A 6,244-nucleotide genomic window follows, 5' to 3' on the forward strand; every position below is an offset into this window, starting at 1 on the left:
AAAAAAAAAAAAAAAAAAAAAAGTAGCTAAAAAAATATTTTAAGACTATTTTTTTTATGGTTTATTGTCCTGTGCCCTCTGTGTCCTCTCTTCATTAAAAGGAATATAAAGTGGGTTTTGTATATATTTTATTAATTATGCTGAGGACTGAGGTTGAGATTTTTTTAAACCACTTTCTCCTTTTCATTCGTGTAAAATTAAATGTTATATACTAATGTTTTTATTTGAACAATAAAAAAAGCCCCCTGCATACTTTTACACCTGTAGCTCTATTTGCAGACCATTTAAAAAAATGTTGTGTACAGATTCTGAAAATACAATTCACATGAAAGTAAATGGCTGGTGCCATTGACTCAGCAGTGACTCCAATATGCCAAGGCTCAGTCTGTGGTTTCATTAAAGGAGAGGTTTAAAGCAAGTAGCTTCTGTTGTACTGCTTCTTTAGGTAACCCATGGTGATGTGGGAATTCTATGTCATGCATTAAAATGTTCAAAAAAACCACAAAAATTAAATGAAAACCAGACCATCCGTGCACAGATCCCTTTCTGATCAGAGCAGTACGGATCGGATGTCACCGCTGTGACATCCATGTCCCTACAGTGTTTTCCTCCAAACGGAAACTACAGGATCCGATCGGGCGTGATCCGGTCCGTCAAAACGGAACACTGTTCGGTCTGGTTTTTTTCCAGACACAGCTGGAGCTGGGGGTAACCGGGTATAAATGGACGATCGTCCGTTTACACATGGCTGCCCATAGACTTGCATTGGGCATCCGATCGGGTCCGCCTAAACAACTGACAGGCAGACCCGATCAGAGCGGTTGTCTCAAAGGGGGCCTTAGAATTTCCTTTTACATAAAGATAATTGTTGGGGACACAAATTACTACAGGTATTTATATAGTGCCGCCACGTTTATGCATCACTTTACATACTGCACATTCACATAAGTCCCTGCCCTCAAGGAGCTTACAATGTATTTCTCATGCATACAGGTCTGCTTGTCCTGTAGTATTTCTGCATTTGGGTGTGTCAAAATCCTGTAATTGGTGTCCATTCAAAAATTTGTTGTGTAGCCGTTTCAAGAGACCGAAAATGTTGTTAATTCTACATATCTGTACTGATTTGTTAGAGGTTTCAAATTGTTAATGGGAAGCCAATTAACCTTCCCGCATGTCTTTGAAGTGTGGGAGGAAACCAGAGTACCCGGAGGAAAACCACGCAAGCACAACCAGCAACCCCCCAGTGCTGCAAAGCAGAAGTGCTAACCACTAAGCCACTGTGCTGCCAATCACTTCCATGTCTGCACTTCTAGATGTGCACATGGGGGTAGTTATATTTGTTCATTACATACACAGGATCTGTGTCCGGTTTTGCGGTACAATAGTGTACTTTTACTGCAATCCAAGCCTATGGGTTTATTGAAAACAACACACTGTGGATAGGTTTGCTTGATGAGGATGGTTAAGCTTCTCTGCCTCTAGCAAATCTTTAGCTACACATCTCTGCTTTTAATACAGTAACAGAAGCATTGATATGCAATGCCGTGTCAAAAATTACTATAAAAAAGGTAAACATACTAGTTATAATCCAAGATGTGCATTTACTGAAAATAACCAGACATTCCCTTTAAATCAGCCCTGAACTTAAAAAGTGAAGGTTTGCCATGTTATAGGGTACATCTAGAGATAGTAATTGGGCCTATGCAGTACCCTTGGGCGGGGGGAATGTAACTATTGTTTTGATTGCCTCCAGAAAAATAGCAGTGCAATCCCTGTGCCTACATCTGTAGTGCGAGATCATCTAAGCCACTGCTGCTTCTAACAGCCAGCCTTCTAAAATTTCAAATGAGATTTGGTGATGTCACTAGTGTGCGGCTTAATGCTTTCCTTCCTGAAGAGGAAGCTCCACGCTTCATTCATTGTGCGGATCTTTTTCTTTTTTTATGCTACCTCTGCCCCACTAGTCATCAGGAAGGGAGCTATGACATTTAGAAGTAAAGCCCTGCCTCTACCAAGATGTCCAACTACACACAGGCACAGTACAGAACAAGGCATTAGAAGTCCATACTGCCAAAAAAAAAGCTGAATACTGGTGAATAGGTTTTTGCCCTCTGCCTGCGTTTTTTGGGCACAACATTCATAATACAGGTCCTCTTTAATGGAACCGGGCACTTTATGTTGTGAATTAGACTTTCCCCAACAGCTGTAGGAATACAGATGGCCTATTACTGATCTATACATACCTACGAATACATGGGGTAAGTGAAGATTGAGAATTATGAGCCAATACTGGAACCAGAGTGAGCTATGGCAGATAAAATACTTATAGTATAAATTGTAAAAAATTGTGCTAATTATATTTATTTCATGTGAATAACAATGAATATAAGAAGATAGTCCCAGTGTTGGTGGATACTAATTACGGATGACATGATTGCTAATAAATGCTTGCAAATACAACCAGCAGATGCTGCGAACTGTTAGGAAAAATGGAGTAACGTGCTAATAAATGCTTACAAAAGCAAAGAATTACACTTAGCCACTGATACTAGTGAATGGTAATGAAAACTAATAAGGAATAAAAAAAAAACAAAAAAAAAAAAACGTTAGTAATAACGGCCCTAAGAAAGAACACTGTGGGCTAATTAGTGTTACTAGTGGCTGGTTACTGCCAAACACAAATTACTCAGGATGGCTAATTATAGAATATGGAAATAAGCTAAACTAAGAAAGGAGGGACAGCCGACGCTGATGTGTGTTAACATGTGCAGTTTTATCAACAAAGAATGGGATTGGTAAGGAGAACGTCTGTATCTTAATGATTCAGGATGGCGGGTAATTAAAAAGGGAAAGTCTAATGACTTTTGGTCAATTTTATTGTAAAGCTCATCTCTGGGCATTGCAAAAAAAAAAAAATGATTCCCTTTCTTTCTCACACCACTTTTAAAAAAAAAAAAAAAAAGTCTCCAAATACTGACCCAAAAGAGCGGTCACGTGACAGTCTTGGTCAATTTCTTCCTTTTCCTTTAAAGTGTGTCTTCCTAGTGACATAGGTATTGCCTATTGGCTGCTGACGTTGGCCATCATTTGGTTCCTCACAGGGTCCTTTAGTCTTAAAAAAACATTTGTTGTGGCATCACGAGGGGGTGGCAACAAGAACAATCAGAACAGTGGCGAGAAGCACGAAATCACCCGGCCCCAAGGACCAGAAAGGGTCCTGGAGGGTCACATGACTGCAGATTCAGGTAAGGTATTATAAAAGACAGGTCAGATTGGTGCAGGTAGTAGGGGGCAACATTTTTATTTGATGGGCTTTAGAACCTGAAAACGTATATATATATATTTTTTGATATCCATTGTAAAAATAAATATGCAATACACGGTTCACTCATTTGCAAAGCTGTTGGGGTGTTAACAACGACGGACAGCCCAGCAATGCCCATGCGCTTGCTGACAACTTCTGCATAATTGACAAAACCAAAAAGTTCCATCTCTGCTAGGAGAGAGGAAGGGGTGCGCCCTTCAGCAGTCATTCAGTAGCGAGAGCACAGCCAAAAATGCTGGGCTTTGGGCTCCCTCTATCTAATTAAAACTTCCCATGGAGCAGCGTATACACAGCACTGACTCATTCGGTTATGCATGTAAATCTCAGCTTGAGCTGTTAATCTTTGAAAAACAAAAAACTTTTCCAGCAAAGCAGATAAAGACAGACAGGGAAACAGGAGAAAAAGCGCCTATAGCTCCACCTGCTGCCTGAAGAGAATAGTACAAAATATTCATGCAAATGTTTTCATATTTACTGCAGCAAAATAAAAAAAAAAGTATATATATCTAGATAGATATATATAGATAGATATATATATACACACACACACACACACACACACACATCTATAGATCTATCTATATCTATATATAAAAAAATCAGTTTTTCAGTCCTGACCATAATAAATATAATATATAATTGTCTAATAATTTTTAACTCCAATTAGCTCTTATTAATTCATTACTTCCGCTTTTTTTATAATTAAATTTTTATTTTGCCATTCATAAATAAAAATTTTTATGTTTTGCTTTATTTTTGTTGTGACATGATTTAAACAAATGAGCTCACATGCTCATTATAACTGAACTACACTGGTTTAACCACGCCTACTGGGCCATGCCCATTGCAACACCCCAACCCCAATCCAGTTTTCTCTGGACCAGAAAGGGGCAACCCTAAAGAATAACCAGCGACAAGGGGACAATACTACTGCGTGCTTGCACTCAAAGTTTGATGGCTGTTCACACAGGTAGAAAAGTACAGAGTCACTTTAAATCTAAAGATGTTTTGGGGCTTACAGCAAACAAAATAAGAAGTTGGAATGACAGGCAACATATCATCATTTAAAGAAAACTGACAGATTTTAGAACAGCTGTTAAAACTGCCCTGTGTAAATATTCACAAAAATGTAAATGCTCCCCACTCAAAATCCGAACCAGAAATCTTTATGGGGAAAAAAAAAAAGGGAAGGAGCAATACGGGATAGTAGACAGCGAGATGAGCATTGTAAATCCTGCGTTTCAGCCTCAGTGAAAACTTGTGATGCAAATTTGTGCTAATTGGGAAATTGTTTTGGTTTTAGATGTATATTTATTGGTATTTAAGTAGAAGAATGGAGCTATAAACCCAAAGTACTTTTTTTTTTTTTTTTTTTATACACATAATGTGACAAATACTACTAAAACAGTGAACATTTACAGCTCTTATTTCATAGATATTAGATTTTTTTTCTTTTTTTCTACAGAAAATGTCACTGTATTTCTGGATCATCTCTTCACACTCAACATCTGCTGAGCCAACGCTACATGATAATCGCATCCAACGCCAAAATGATTAAAACCCGGCGGTTTTTTTTTTTGGTGTGTGTGTGTTCCATTGGAGAGATATCCCTTCACTTCCTGCTTGGTACATACAAAAGGAAGTAAGAGGAAATCCACCTTAGGTTTTTTTTTTTTTTTAAACCAGTTTCTTCATTAAAGTGATATTAAAGCCAAAGCGTTTCAAGCTTTTTCAGATGCTGATGAAGTCACTTAGAATGACTGCTGCTCCTTGATGTTTAAAAGTTTTTGCTTCCTGCAGAAATCAGCTAGTCTCTTGAACACTAGGCCCTGATATCCCGTTTTAGGGGGGCTCTTTTCCCTTGCAGGGACCTATGGAGCCACCCTTGTATGGGCTAGTAAGCGCTGTGTGTCTCCACAAATACACAGTATCCAACATCAAACTATTTCCTTTTGATGTCAAGAATCTTCAATAAATGAACATTTTGTGATCCTGAAAGGATTTTTGGTGTGCTGGTGACATCTATACGCATCCACAAATACACAGACACAGCAGGGCAAGTCACTCCCCTGCTCCTCTTTTCCTCCAAGCTAGTAGGTGGACAGTCTGCTCTGTCCCTTGTGATCTTGTACTGGGCAGGAAATTCAGGGAAGCTCAACTGAGAGAGTGGGAGCTGTTCAGAAACATGATGACTTTAAGTGATTGGAAATTTTTTTAAAGAAATTTATCAAATCATGAGTCACAAAATACTAAAAAGAGAGAGTTCAGGGTGCCTCCTGTGTATTGTGTTGACAACGGACGATGGGAAGTCATAGTTCTTTGGGTTAAAGAAAAACTATATAAAGAAAATTATTCACACCCGAACTGTTTTTTTCTAGGTGCTAAATAAAAAAAAAAAGTCATATGCTGCCCGGCATTGCCTGATTACCCGGGAAGCCGGCTCCATGCCAGCGGAAGCACCGGTACTCGGTATCAACGAGTACCGAAAGAAAAATGCTGGTACTCGATACCGAAAAACCGGTATCGGTGCATCCCTAACACCCGGTATTATGTTATCATTATTGTTACAATTATAATTTGCTCCAATTATTTTTCCCTGATCTTCAGGCAGGTCTTGTAACACAGCACGGTCCACTTTGCCTTTTTTCTGAGCTGGGCGGCACTTTCTAATGCAGAGAAAGGTGCTGACATGATGATGCAGTGCTACTCTGCATCAGTAAATCAAAGGATTGCGACACCTGTGGACCTATAAGTAAAGCAAATGGCAACTGCACTCATCATTTTGTAACTAGTAAGATGCACAGTCTTCCATGTTGAGCGATGTTGGGTGTCATTCTGGCCGGAGGACATCTTGTGGGGAAGAAGAGGTACTGCAGAGGGCCGCTCCGGTTTGAAAAGGAGTACTGCAACGTATGCCGT

At 39.2% G+C, this 6,244-nt stretch overlaps 1 protein-coding gene across 1 annotated transcript in view; it reads right to left on the reverse strand.

Annotated features, from left to right (window-relative positions):
• TANK (TRAF family member associated NFKB activator) overlaps nucleotides 1-6,244 on the reverse strand; it is a 46,414-nt gene that overhangs the window by 17,341 nt on the left and 22,829 nt on the right. The gene's annotated exons all lie outside the window — the stretch shown is intronic.

Source organism: Nanorana parkeri, unplaced genomic scaffold, assembly GCF_000935625.1.
Source record: "Nanorana parkeri isolate BGI_ZX_2015 unplaced genomic scaffold, ASM93562v1 scaffold979, whole genome shotgun sequence".
NCBI classification, from domain to species: domain Eukaryota; kingdom Metazoa; phylum Chordata; class Amphibia; order Anura; family Dicroglossidae; genus Nanorana; species Nanorana parkeri.